Genomic DNA, 15,024 nt, shown 5'->3' on the forward strand with positions numbered 1-15,024 from the left:
TCAAATAGATCACATTGATCCCATTCTGCAGACCTTAGTCCATAGCCCTACATGTTCCGGCATTTCAGTTACATCCACATCCTTTTATTTTAATGTGATACTGGTTACTGCATCTACCACCCCGTCAGTGAGTTCCTGCTCGCCAACGTCTCTGAGTGAAATGAATTCTCCCCTCTCCATCTCTCTGAGAATTAGTTTTAGTCTAAAATCTCCGGTTTCTGACCTCTCTGTTAATGAATAGCTCCTTCCTATCCACTCTATCTGGATTCCTCAGCATTTTATCACTTCAATTAAATCTCAGCTCATCCTCCTCGGAAATCATCCCCAGCCTATCCAGCCTTTCGTCAGAGCAGAAATTCTCAAATCAGAGAAACATTCTGCTCAATCTCCTCTGTACCGTCTCTGGTGAGAACACATCAATTCTGGAATGTGGGGACTAGGAGTGAGCGCAGGATTTTAGCTGTGGTCAGACTAGTGCTCCAGACCGTTCCAGTGTCATCTCAGTGTTCTTGTGGTTGTCGCTGACACAAGAAGTGTTAGCACTGCTGCCTCACAGCGCCAGAGACCCGGGTTCAATTCCCGCCTCAGGCGACTGACTGTGTGGAGTTTGCACATTCTCCCCGTGTCTGCGTGTGTTTCCTCCGGGTGCTCCGGTTTCCTCCCACAGTCCAAAGATGTGCAGAGCAGGTGAATTGGCCATGCTGAATTGTCCATAGCGTTAGGTTAGGGGTATGGGTGGGTTGCGCTTTGGCGGGGCGGTGTGGACTTGTTGGGCCGAAGGGCCTGTTTCCACACTGTAAGTAATCTAAGTGTCCTGGTTTTCCCACATGGAACTGGATGTGCACTCCATGGGACTGGGATTCCCTACCATGTGTTTATTTGTTAACTAATCCTAAATTAACTTCAGATTAAAACAATTTGTTTTAATTTTTATTAATGACTTAGATGAGGGAGTCGAAGGGTGGGTCAGTAAATTTGCAGGTGATACAAAGATAGGTGGAGTTGTGGACAGTGAGGAGGGCTGTTGTCGGCTGCAGAGGGACTTAGATATGATGCAGAGCTGGGCTGAGGAGTGGCAGATGGAGTTCAACCCTGCCAAGTGTGAAGTTGTCCATTTTGGAAGAACAAATAAGAATGCGGAATACAGGGTTAATGGTAGGGTTCTTGGTCAGGTGGAGGAACAGAGGGATCTTGGGGTCTATGTACATAGATCTTTGAAGGTTGCCACTCAGGTGGATAGAGTTTGTAAGAAGGCCTATGGAGTATTATCGTTCATTAGCAGAGGGATTGAATTCAAGAGTCGTGAAGTGATGTTGCAGCTGTACAGGACTTTGGTTAGGCCACATTTGGAGTACTGTGTGCAGTTCTGGTCGCCTCACTTTAGGAAAGATGTGGAAGCTTTGGAGAGGGTGCAGAGAAGATTTACCAGGATGTTGCCTGGAATGGAGAGTAGGTCGTACGAGGATAGGTTGAGAGTTCTCGGCCTTTTCTCGTTGGAACGGCGAAGGATGAGGGGTGACTTGATAGAGGTTTATAAGATGATCAGAGGAATAGATAGAGTAGACAGTCAGAAACTTTTTCCCCGGGTACAACAGAGTGTTACAAGGGGACATAAATTTAAGGTGAAGGGTGGAAGGTATAGGGGAGATGTCAGGGGTGGGTTCTTTACCCAGAGAGTGGTGGGGGCATGGAATGCGCTGCCCGAGGGAGTGGTAGAGTCAGATTCATTGGCGACCTTTAAGCGGCATTTGGATAGGTACATGGATGGGTGCTTAATCTAGGATAGAAGTTCGGCACAACATCGTGGGCCGAAGGGCCTGTTCTGTGCTGTATTGTTCTATGTTCTATGTTCTATAAGATTATCAGCTACCCACCAATCAATTTCTTCCATTATACTCAAGTCAACTTACTTTTTAAAATCTCTTTAAAATTATTACTATCTGAACAAAACAGGCTTTAATTTGCAGAACAAGTATTCAGATGTCTTCACTGTTACAATCACTTGAAGATTCGCTTTACCTTCAGCTACATCTGGTGAATTGAACACTGATTGTAAATATATGAATACCAAATGGCGCTGAAAATATGTTACTGGAAAAGCGCAGCAGGTTAGGCAGCATCCAAGGAGCAGGGGAATCAACGTTTCAGGCATGAGCCCTTCTTCAGGCCCGAAACGTCGATTCTCCTGCTCCTTGGATGCTGCCTGACCTGCTGCGCTTTTCCAGCAATACATTTTCAGATCTAATCTCCAGCATCTGCAGTCCTCACTTTCTCCTAGTTGAATACCAAGTGGACTTGTGTTTCATGATAATTAATCCAATCTGACACTCTTGTTGATTAATATGTTGAAGAGAACAATCCTCAGAACTCCAGCTGTGCTCTGACTTCATTCACAACTGAATGTCATAGAGATGTACAGCATGGAAACAGACCCTTCGGTCCAACCTGTCCATGCTGACCAGATATCCCAACCTAGTCTAGTCCCACCTGCCAACACCCAGCCCATATCCCTCCAAACCCTTCCTATTCATATACCCATCAAAATGCCTCTTAAATGTTGCAATTGTACCAGCCTCCGCTACATTCTCTGGCAGCTCATTCCATACACGCACCACCCTCTGTGTGAAAAAGTTGCCCCTTAGGTCTCTTTTATATCTTTCCCCTCTCACCCTAAATCTATGCCCTCTAGTTCTGGACTCCCCGACCCCAGGGAATAGACTTTGTCTATTTATCCTATCCATACCCGTCATAATTTTGTAAACCTCTATAAGGTCACCCCTCAGCTTCCGACGCTCCAGTGAAAACAGTCCCAGCCTGTTCAGCCTCTCCCTATAGCTCAAGTTCTCCAACTCTGGCAACATCCTTGTAAATCTTTCCTGAACCCTTTCAAGTTTCACAACATCTTTCCGATAGGAAGGAGACCAGAATCGCACGCAATATTCCAGCAGTGGCCTAACCAATGTCCTGTACAGCCACAATATGACCTCCCAACTCCTGTACTCAATACTCTGACCAATAAATGAAAGCATATCAAACACCTTCTTCACTATCCTATCGACCTGCGATTCACTTTCAAGAAGCTATGAACCTGCACTCCAAGGTCTCTTTGTTCAGCAACACTCCCTAAGACCTTACCATTCAGTGTATAGGTCCTGCTCAGATTTGTTTTCACAAAATGCAGCACCTCACATTTATCTGAATTAAATTTCCATCTGCCACTTCTCAGCCCATTGGCCCATCTGGTCAAGATCCTGTTGTAATCTGAGGTAATCCTCTTCGCTGTCCATTACACCTCCGATTTTGGTGTCATCTGCAAACTTACTAACTGTTCCTCTTATGCTCGCATCCAAATCATTTATGTAAATGACAAAAAGTAGAGGGCCCAGCACCGATCTTTGTGGCACTCCACTGGTCACAGGCCTCCAGTCTGAAAAACAACCCTCTACCACAACACTCTGTCTTCTACCTTTGAGTAAGTTCTGTATCCAAATGGCTAGTTCTCCCTGTATTCCATGAGATCTAACTTTGCTAATCAGTCTCCCATGTGGAATTTTGTCGAACGCCTTACTGGAGTTGATATGGATCACATCTACTGCTCTGCCCTCATCAATCTTCTTTATTACTTCTTCAAAGAACTCAATCAAGTTTGTGAGACTTGATTTCCCATGCACAAAGCCACACTGACTATCCCTAATTAGCCCTTGCCTTTCCAAATACATGTACATCCTGTCCCTCAGGATTCTCTCCAACAACTTGCCCACCACCAAGGTCAGGCTCATCGGTCTATAGTTCCGTGGCTTGTCTTTACCACCCTTCTTAAACAGTGGTACCACGTTTGCCAACCTCCAGTCTTCAGGCACCTCACCTGTGACTATTGATGATACAAATATCTCAGCAAGAGGCACAGCAAAGACTTCTCTAGCTTCACACAGAGTACTCGGGTGCACCTGATCAGATCCTGGGGATTTATCCACCTTGAACCGTTACAAGACATCTAGCACTTCCTCGTCTGTAATCTGGACATTTTGCAAGATGTCACCATCTATTTCCCTACAGTCTATATCTTCCATATCCTTTTCCACAGTAAATACTGATGCAAAATATTCATTTAATATCTCCCCAATTTTCTGTGGCTCCACACAAAGGCCACCTTGCTAATTTTTGAGGGGCCCTATTCTCTCCCTAGTTACCCTTTTGTCCTTAATATATTTGTAAAAACCCTTTGGATTCTCCTTAATTCTGTTTGCCAAAGCTACCTCATGGTGTGGCTGGACTGCAGATCTTAGCTCTGTTTTTTCCCGGATTGCTTTTTTCTGTCTATCACTTGCTGCTTATGCTGTTTGACACACAAGTCGTCCTCTTTGGTAACTTCATCAGGTTAACACCTCATTTTTAGGTATTCATGCTGCTGGTACTGGCATGCCCTCCTGAATTCTCTCAGTTGAACAAGGATTGACCCTCTGGTTTGATGGGAAGAGGTAAGTTGAGGAATATGCTGGTCAGTGATTCTGTAAGTTTTGTTGGAGTACAATTCTACTGCTGTTGTCGGAAGGAAAGAGCTAAACTCTTACACTGTCGATCTCATATTCAAGAAGCTACATGCAGTATCATGAACACTGATAGGCCAAGACAGGAAATACGCGCAACACTGTAGAATGATGCAGGATCACAACTGCAGCAAGGGGAGATTAAGAGCCAACTTGACATAGGAGTAGGGAAAGAAGCAGCTGATCAGATTGAGTCTCTTTGTGACTATAAATGAGACAATGAGATTATTGTACTGTTGGGGGTGAGGATGGAGGAGGTTGGGGAGATGGAGAGCACTTCAAAAGAAACTAATCTGCCTGAGAGTTATGGGATCGACTTGATTGTCATGCATTTAACAGAAAGCTAACTGAAACTGTTTTTTCCCAAAAGATAACAAGACTGATAGTGCTTCCAATCATCATCAGAAACAAACCCCAGAATACATGGTTCCGAGATGGATGTCAATAGCCCGTCAACATCCAACTCCTGCAATCATTCAGCAAAATTACGCATGATTAACGAGTCTTGATGACCCAGAAAATCACTGTTCACTCTGTGCAGATGGGTAGCGATGGGGGGAAGTATTGGCTGAGTGGTATTGTCACTAGACAGTTAATTCAAGGCCCCAGATAACGTTCTGGAGACCTGGGTTCAAAGCCTGCTGCAGCAGGTGGGGGAATTTGAATTCAATAAAAATAAGCTCTGGAATTTGAGTATCTAATGATGACCATTAATCGGCTGTCAGAAAAACCCATCTGGTTCAGTAATGCCCTTTCAGGAAGGAAACTGCCATCCTTCCCTGGTCTGGCCTACATTTTGACTTCAAACCCACAGCAATGTGGTTGACTCTTACCTGCCCTCTGGGCAATTAGGGATGGGCAGTAAATGCTGTCAGGCCAGCGACACCCTCATCCTGTGAATGAATAAAGGAAAATAAAAATCTGTACCCAGTGTGAATCTGTACATGTTCAACGATGTTGTGAATATTTTTAAAACTAAGTTCTCCATATGCAAAACCTTATGAACTGCCAAAACCATTGTTCATTATTCGATGTGAACAAGAGAGAAAAAAATCCTTCAACTGTGGTTATGAGTAAATTCACTGGTGTCTCAGCAGGATGGATGCCTGAGTTAATCCCTTCCCCCCCCCCCCCCCACCACACACACACACACACACAGAGCAGGTGAACAGCTTCTCCCCAGTCTGACTGGTTTGGCAAGATTCCAGGTGGGATGGATAAAGAATTCCCTTCTGCATTCCCCACATTTCCAGAGTCAGTGCCTAGTGTGGCTGCACTGGTGTTTTGCCATTTCAGATAAATGCTGGCAGACTGTTATACACACTGTTAGCAACCCGAGGACCCAGTATAAAGCAGTAAACATTATCTCCTGCTGTGGAAGGACAGTCTGTATTGGTCTGAGTAGGAACACTGAGCAGATTTACCTCAATGATAATTTTAACCCCTGAAGGCAAGTGACCAGAGCAAGTTAAGAAAGTCCGAATAAAATGCATTATACCACAGAAAGAGACCCATCAAATTCAAACTGGCTCTCTGTAGCAGAATCCCACATTCTCACTCCCCATCCGTCTCCCAAACTCTGCAAGTTTATTTCCTTCAGATCTAATATAATTGTTTTTATCAATCATTCATCTTCTCTGCCTGCACCACCATAATAGGCAACATGTTCTGCATATTTCCAGCCAATACAGTCAGCAGAAACACTTGCTCATCTCTCACTGGTCTCAAAACCTTACATCTGATCTTAATTCTTGTGCCATCACCTATCGAATGCAGATATTTTTGTCTGTTATATCTAGGTCTGTTACAATCTTATACAGCTCTATCAAAAATATATTCAACTTGCTTACTTCAAAGAAAATGGCAATTTCTTCAAATTAATTCAGTGACTGCACTTTCTTCATCAGTGAACCACTCCAGTAAGTCTGTACTCCACACCCTGAAGATCACTCATATCTATCTTTATTGATGTCTATTTTGTTCCACAAATCCAGACGACACACGTTTTCTGTACAACAGCAGTAGCTTTATTATCGGACAGCCGGCGAGAGTTTCAAAACATCTCTAAAGTAGCCGAGTGTCTACTTGTACAGACTCTCCTTCACGAATCTCTGCCTTACCCACAGAGACAGTATAATAAGAATTAGACAAAGGCATATCAGTCACATGGGCGACTATGTCATTACATAGTTTAAAGCTGGTAATTATGACCTTACAAAGCTTGATGAATGGCGATGTCCTGTGATAACGTGTGAACGGATTACAGAAACTGATTATCGTATTGTTCATGATTATGTGTTGATGGGAAGAGATTTGTTTATGAGGAAAAACACCTTTGACCACAAGTCCATCAGGAAGTGGTCAGCACGTAGCGTCCTTGAGACCCTTCGGGAAAAGGAGAGGGCGGATCCTGTCGAGCGGTTCCCTGAGCAGACTGTCAAAGCCATTTGGCAGAATGCCTCATCGCCAGAACTTTCCAACAAGCACCAAGACGTGGCTTGGCTGGTGGTGAGAAGGGCTCTGCCTGTGAGATCCTTTATGCACGCCCGGACTCTCTGCCGCACCGCACGCTGCCCTCGAAGTGGCTGCGGGGGGGACGAGACTGTCACACACCTCCTTCTGGAATGTGCCTATGCAGAGGAAGTCTGGAGAGGAATGCAGTGGTGCTTGTCGAGGTTCGTCCCGAGCAGCGCCGTGACGCGGGACTCCGTGCTCTACGGCCTGTTCCCCGGGACTCACACCGAGACGAACATTAACTGCGCCTGGAGGATCATCAACTCGGTGAAGGACGCTCTCTGGGCGGTCCGAAACCTGTTGATCTTCCAGCTGAAGGAGTTGACCCCGACCGAGTGTTGCAGACTGGCACATTCCAAGGTCCAAGACTACGTGTTGAGGGACGCGCTGAAGCTTGGGGCAGCTGCCGCCAAGGCGCGGTGGGGAAAGACCACTGTGTAAGATCGGCCTGCCGAAAGAAGAACAGGGGGCCCATACAGACGTTTTTTTGGGCTCTGCTGATGCCTCAGCCAAATATATGTATATATACAAGATTGAAAAAATGCACAGGATTGTAAAGGACAAGAATAAAGTCGAATCTGTGTTTGTAAATATGGACATATGTATGGCATGATCCAATGTACAGACCATCAAATCATTTATGAATAAAGTATATTTTTGAAATAAAAAAAAAGTTGATGGGAAGAGATTAAGGCAGAAGGGTTCTTCTTTCAGTAAATGGGGGATTCACTTACCTATGCTAATATGGAGGGGATGAAAGACAATGGGAGCAGGAGGCAGTTTAACAGGGTTGTGCCCAGGGCTCGCAATCTTGTCTGGAAACGGCAAATTCCTCTGTCTGTGGTTATGGTGGAATCCACATGTATGGCTCCAAGAGGTTTTATTTTGAAGATACAGTCCGCCTCACTCCTCCTAAGGTCTGTATTGGGAGAGTACAGGCCTTGTACACTTACAATACGGCAGTAAGACCTTTGGCAGGAGAATGTTTAACTCTTGAGTCGCCAATGCATCCTGAAAGAGAAGCAAAGTTTGGAATTGACCTCTCTGTGGTATTTTAACTTCCTCATCCTGACCAGGAATCTGTTGACCACAATTGGATGCAATTATTGACTGTGACCTAACTAGAGCTTTGTCAACGGTCAGCATCTTTTCCATGAGTATGTAATCATTCCTTCTATTAATGAAGCCCAGCATCCTATATATTTGCTCAAAACACTTTATGTTCTCTCTTCTTTAAGGATTTGTACACATTGTCCCCCATTCCTGCTGTCCTGCTCCATGTGTCTGTGCCATTCAAATATATATTCCCTTTCTACATTGCTTCTCTCAAAATGCATCAACTTACTGTGTGTTCTAAAGAAGAGACATATTCCACTCAAAATATTATCTCTCGCTCCACACATTCTCCCCCCTGGAAAACAGAACATTACAGCACCGGAATAATCGGCCCACCATGTCTGTGTGGATCATGATGCCATTCCAAATTAATTCCATCTGCCTGTACATGATCCATATCCCTGCCAACCCATGCCTGCCTATCTGTCTGCCCAAATGCCTCTTAAACATTGTGATTGTTTCTGCTTTTGCCATCTCTCAGGCAAGTACAATTTAGTCACTGACCATCTTTTGCATAAGAAACTTGCCTGACGCAACTTCCTTTAAACTTGCACAGATGTTGTTGGAAATGCTCAGCAGGTCATGCAGCATCTGTGACGAAAAATCAGTTAATGTTTCGGGTCTGGTCCCCCTTCCTCAGAAACGTTAACTCATTTCTCTTCACAGATGCTGCTAGAACTACTGAGCGTTTTCAGAAACTTCTGTTTTTATTTCTAGTTTACAGCATCTGCTGTTCTTTCGGTTTTCATTTCCTTTAAACTTGCTCCTCTCTCCTTAAATCTACGGCCTCTAGAATTTGTCATTTCTACCTTGGAAAAAGATTCAGATTATTCACTCTGTTTGTGCCTCTCAGATCACTCCGCAGCCACTGACATTCCAAAGACAACAATTCAAGATTTTCCAACCTCTCCCAATCCAGGCAACATCCTGGTATACCTGTTACCACCCTCTCCAAAGACTCTTCAACCTCCTTATAATGCAGTGATCAAAACAGCACAAAATGCTCCAAAGGTGGTCTAATTGCAGTTTTATATTCACTCCCCTGAGAGAAGAAGGCAAGCCTGCCATCCAGCTCCTTCACCAGTTTCAGGGAACTGTGACATTGCACCTGAAGATCCCTCTGTATATCAAAGCTGCTAAGGGCCCTTCTGTTTAGTGTATACATTCCTCTTACAATGAGCCTCCCAAAACGCATCATCTCACACTTGTCTGAATTAAAATCTATCTGCAATTTCTCCGCATAACTTTCTAACTGACCTCTTCCTTGCTGTATCCTTTGACAAGATTCACAACTTCATGAGTTTGTACAATGTACAAACTTGCTAATTAAATCATTTACATTTTCAAGCTAATCATTTATTTGTATTACAAACAACAGATGTCCCAGTTCTGACCTTTGTGGAACGGCACTGGCCACAGACCTCCAGCCAGCAACTTGCCCCCTGCACAACTGTTGCTGGGAGAAATATCAAAGAGGAGCCTTGAGTTCTGTGTTTAGAGCACGACCAATGTTTATTCAGTTAAAAATCACACAACATCAGGTTATAGCCCAACAGGTTTAATTGGAAGCATACTAGCTTTCGGAGCGACGCTCCTTCATCAGGTGATTGTGGAGGGCTCGATCGTAACACAGAATTTATAGCAAAAATTTGCAGTGCGATGTAACTGAAATTATACATTGAAAAATTGATTGTCTGTTAAGCCTTTCATCTGTTAGAATACAGCGATAGTTTCACTTCTTTCATGTGTAAATCACAAAACCCTTTTTTTAAAAGTTGCATTCTCAGGTTAGCTGTTAACAATGGTGATAGCTAGACAATATGTTGAAGGTGTTAGCCCCCTGTGTTCTCTGTCTATGACCTGATGTGTGGATTGATTCCAATCTAAAAAGTGAGATAACGGAGTTTTACATAAAGTCATGCAATCTTTGAGCTCAGAGTTTTACATGAATGTATTCATGCTTCCAATTAAACCTGTTGGACTATAACCTGGTGTTTAGATTAGATTACTTACAGTGTGGAAACAGGCCCTTCAGCCCAACAAGTCCACACTGACCCGCCGAAGTGCAACCCACCCAGACCCATTCCCCTACACCTAACACTACAGGCAATTTAGCATGGCCAATTTACCTGACCTGCACATCTTTGGACTGTGGGAGGAAACCAGAGCACCCAGAGGGAAACCCACGCAGACACAGGGAGAATGTGCAAACTCCACACAGTCAGTCACCTGAGGCAAGAATTGAACCCAGGTCTCTGGCACTGTGAGGCAGCAGTGCTAACCACTGTGCCACCGTGCCGCCCACAGTGCGACTTTTAACTTTGTACACCCCAGTCCAACGCCGGCATCTCCAAATGATGTTTATTCAGAGCTCCTTTGTAGTGCATAATGGGAGAGGTTCCTCTCTGGAATTCTGTGGCTCCTCCAGACAAGTACAGCATTTTGATGTGTTTCCTGTATATGTTCCAGTAATATATCTCCCCCCCGACCTGATCTCCTGGGTTCGGGATGTCAGCTGGGATGTTTCTGTGCTCCGTTTCCCAGTTTCTGATTCTCTATCCTTCTGCAACTTCCCCTCTCAGCTCATGCTGTTGCTTTGCCATTTCTTTCACAAATTGGTTAACCCTATCCTTGCCATTGCACATCTCCAGCCCTCCCACTACCACACCCTCTGCAGTTGCATAGTCCATCCAGTCACTGATTCAAAGGGACAGCCCCGTCCCCTCTGCTGGGGTTGACTTCAGTTTCATTCAGATGGTGGGGATTACGCTAACCCGTCCCTGCCTAGCTCTGTCACAGCCTTAGTCAGACTAGCTTTCAGTGTCTGCTTCATTCCTTCAACTGTCCCTGAGCTCTGGGGGTGGTATGGGGAATGGGATTTCTGTTCAGTATCAAACAGGGCACATAGCAGTTTAACTATGTTCCGTGGAACATATGTCCCTTTGTCAGAATTTTCAGGGGATTGCTTCCACTCATTGAGTAAACCTGTGTATTAAGACCCAGCAGGACTTCCTTCCCTGGGATTGGGATGGGGGTGTGTGTAAAATCCATCCTTAATTCTTCCCATGGGCCCCTGATCCTCTGCTGCTGCCTCCAATTTATCCTGATTGCATTGCCTGGCTTACATTGTGTACAGACTACACACCTTCAACAAAACCTTGCTGTATCTCTCCCTGTTCCAGGCCACCCTTGTAGTGGGGCATCTGATATTGCATTGTATCCTGCCCAATATGGGTTGATCCATGATATATTTTTAATAGTGTTTGCCTTATACAGTGTAGTGACACTGCTGGATCACCCAGACTCTGTCGTGTCCTATTACTGTCCACCCTTTTCCCATTCATGTCTTTCCTGTTGTGGGGCTGTATCTGGGAAGGTCTTTAAACTTTCCTTTCTCACTTCTGCAGCTACTGCCACTGTCACTTCCCCAAATGTCTGCACTGTTTCAGTCAGTATTTTACCTGCCTTATCCACATACACACTGCCCCTTTGGTGTGGGTTTCGACTTTCCTGTGAGCTCTAATCTTCTTTATTGCTGCTTCACTGGGAAAGTTAGCTGTTTCCAATAACTCTCTGACCTGTCCTTCATGCTCTATGTGGCCCCCAGACAAGGTGATGTACCTTCACCAAGCCCAGTCATGAACTATACCAAAGGCATGCTGACTGTCTGTGTACCTTTTGCCTTCCTGACCCCTGGCTAATGTCCGTGCTTCTGTCAGGGCTCGTGATGGTTCTCTATTTCGGAATAATTCCCCACAAAATTCCCACATTAATTAAACAATCCTAAAGTTTGCCTGACCCCTTTACGGTGTGTGGGTGGATAGTTTTATAATCATAGTTTTTGTTCCTGCTGGGACTGTCCCCTCTCCCTTCCTGATTTGATCTTCCCAATATGATGTCCCAGTTCCGTCTCTCCCTACCTTCCCAGTTGCACTCTCTGTGCGTTAATTTTAAGCCTGGCCTGGCTAACCTGACCCAATACTCTGTTTAATATCTGGATATGTTCTTTCTCACCGACTGTGGTGATGAGGTGTTGGTAAGATCAGTGTGATGAAATCCATCAAACACACATCGGTGGGATATACTGAAATATTGCGGGATCCCTGAGGTAATAGTATCCTGGTGGCCTGTTCTCCTCGGTCAGTAAACACCACTTTCTTCTGCCATTCAATGTCCACAGGTATTGACACAGATTATTTCCAGCTTCTGTCAATCTGTCACTGTCACAATTACTGCGTCCTCAGCCCCAGCTTTGATGAGATCCCATTTGTGTGGGGAATGAGAGGGCCCTCAATCTTTACAGGGTCGATAGATAACAACTCACATTCCTGTTTGAGTTATGCACACCACTGAGTGGGTCCGAGCTATAACCCACCAGATTCTCTGACTGTCTCAGTCTCCCTACAATGTAGCTACTCCGGAGAGGTTGCCTCTCCTTTTCTTTCTGTCCCAGTCCTGGCCGGAGCATCCCCATGTTTAAATTCGGGTGTTCAGATCAATAGTTTTAGAATAAATAGGAGCAACTCCCAGAATGGTCCCTTCTTGAGTTTCACACCTCCATATCTGAATATATTTTGTCATACTCCCGATCTACATCGGGACAGGTTTGCTTCATCCAACTTCCTAGGTTCCCTCTCTGACTGCTCTCATTTTAGTAATTGAGGGGGTGAGGGGTAAATCCTTATCAGTAACTGTCAAAGATGCTCCGGTATCAGCATCATGCAAGTGTTGGCCCCTGAACAGCGTGTCAATAAATATTCATGCGCTATGCATATACCTACGTGAACACACCCCACACACAATATGAACTATCTCCCTCTCTCTGCCTACGTTCCTTGTCTATGTGCCCTTTCCTGCTTCCCTCGTAACATTGTGGGTCTGATTACCCTCCCTGTACTGCAGCTATTCCCCTCTGTTTCTGTGTTTGCCTCAGCTCTCATGGTCCAATTCAGAGTGTGGTTAGAATTATCTCCCACTGGGAGTCCCATGTTTATAATTGCAGTTAAATAGGGTCCCATGTCATCTTTTAAATACATCAAACCGATTTCATCATCACAGGTTGGGGTTTGGTAATCCCCCGTGGTCCTTACACACCTCAGGCTTCCTCTCTGTGTGATCCTCGATATTACCCTTGGGTCCCTGAGCCACCAAGGTTATTTTAGCCCATTCAGGCTGTCCCCTCCACAGTGTGTCCCTGTAATATCTGTAAATGCCTGGAGGCACTGATCGGCTGTGCACTGGGGGGAACCAGCTCGCACCCCGACCTTCTCATTGTAGGGACAGGTTCTGTTGTACACTTCAGGGCATCTTGGGCCGAGGGAGGATATGTACATCAACATCAGTGAGACTACGTACCTCAACTAATTCATCCATATTCTCCCAATAAGGCCCATTAATACCATTTCTCTATCAGGCTACGTGTTCATTCACCAACATCTATCGTTCAGCGGGTGAACTGTTCAGGTTTAGTTTCTGTCAGTTCCCTTTGTTGCTCCCTACTGTCTGTCCAAGTTTGAGCTTTGATGCCCAGTGGTGCCATAGACACGGCCTTCTGGGCCTTACAGGGCAGTGGGTCATCCCACCCATTGTCGTCCCTCTGTCCATATTTGGGTGCTTTGTCATCTAACCCATTCCAGTCAGTGTCACCATCCTCACTGCCTTCTGAGGAGAGCGGGGCACTAGGTACCCCCCTCCCACTGTAACTACCACCTGGCCCTTTGGCTTTAAGGCCTCACCTCTGAGAGGCACCACCTTCACTTGTTCCTGTTTCTCATAATAGTGCAACACATTCCGTCATTCCTGGAATAAAGCAGAACAAAATGTGAATCTGGTTTTACTTGAAATAAGAAACATTTTACATTCACTTCACATAACTATAGAGGTGAAAATTCTACTGTGATTATTTAAGTGAATTTAACTTGATCATACACTGAAAATAACTCTGGAAATCAATGACAATGAATGAACTGAATGATATGTGATTATTTGTAGCATTTCTTGCATTGAAGATTCAACTTTATTTTAATGCTTGTCACCTATTGCACCATGCATTGTTATTAGGGAAGAAAGTAATGGAAAGATCTAAAAAAAACTGTAATTTTCCTGCAATAATGAACCAAAGCAATGTTTGGACAGATGGTTGAACTGGAAACTGTTTGATATATAGTGTCATCATTGATAAGAAACATGTTTTAGATTGCAAGATGTTCTGCACTGAGAATAGTTTGAAGTGAAATGTGATTATGAATTGATCATTTAAAATATATTTTCAAGGGAATAATCAGATACATTTTTTGGAGAAAATTAGGAAAGGAAATGAATATGTATACATTGGTATTAATAGTTTAAAAATGTTTAGCAGTTGACCGAATTATTTGAATGAGAGAGTCTGCACGATTATACAGACTAATTCACCTTTTTCATTGCATTGTTGGTTTCACTAGAATCTGTTGTGTTCTAAGCTCTTGTTATGTGCAATATCGCTAGTAGCTTAATTTTTATCTGAGAGACCCCGATCAGGTTTCCTTTGTCTGTGAATCAGGCGAACAATGAGGGACACACCTGCTTTTCTTTGTGGAAACAGAGATTCTTTCCAAAGGAAATAAGTAGTAGATCACAGTGCGAATGGTTTCCAGCACACACCGTCAGCAGGGAAGGGGTTTTTCTAAAGAATTCCAACCTCTGTCTACAAATCTGATGGGATCTGTGTTTGTCAGTTTGTGGAGGATTCAGCCCCTTTGTTCTGAGCTGTTTTTATACAAGCAGTTGGTTCATTATGTCTTTGCCAAGAATGTTGTTTACTTTCCCCTTTTCCTGTGATTCTGGGAGATTGCTTTCTGCAGATTCC

The 15,024-nt window shown here is 44.4% G+C and overlaps 1 long non-coding RNA gene across 1 annotated transcript in view; it reads right to left on the bottom strand.

Moving 5' to 3' along the window:
• Positions 1-7,748: 7,748 nt before the first annotated feature.
• The window catches only part of LOC140494380 (uncharacterized), an 81,164-nt gene continuing 73,888 nt past the window's right edge, over positions 7,749-15,024 (bottom strand). The window contains exons 2-3 of the long non-coding RNA XR_011963942.1: positions 13,913-13,976; positions 7,749-8,072 (exon numbers count right to left, since the gene is read on the bottom strand). This is a non-coding gene — a long non-coding RNA (uncharacterized lncRNA). The remainder of the gene's footprint in view (positions 8,073-13,912; positions 13,977-15,024) is intronic.

The sequence above is a fragment of the Chiloscyllium punctatum genome, chromosome 24 (assembly GCF_047496795.1).
Source record: "Chiloscyllium punctatum isolate Juve2018m chromosome 24, sChiPun1.3, whole genome shotgun sequence".
Classification (NCBI taxonomy): domain Eukaryota; kingdom Metazoa; phylum Chordata; class Chondrichthyes; order Orectolobiformes; family Hemiscylliidae; genus Chiloscyllium; species Chiloscyllium punctatum.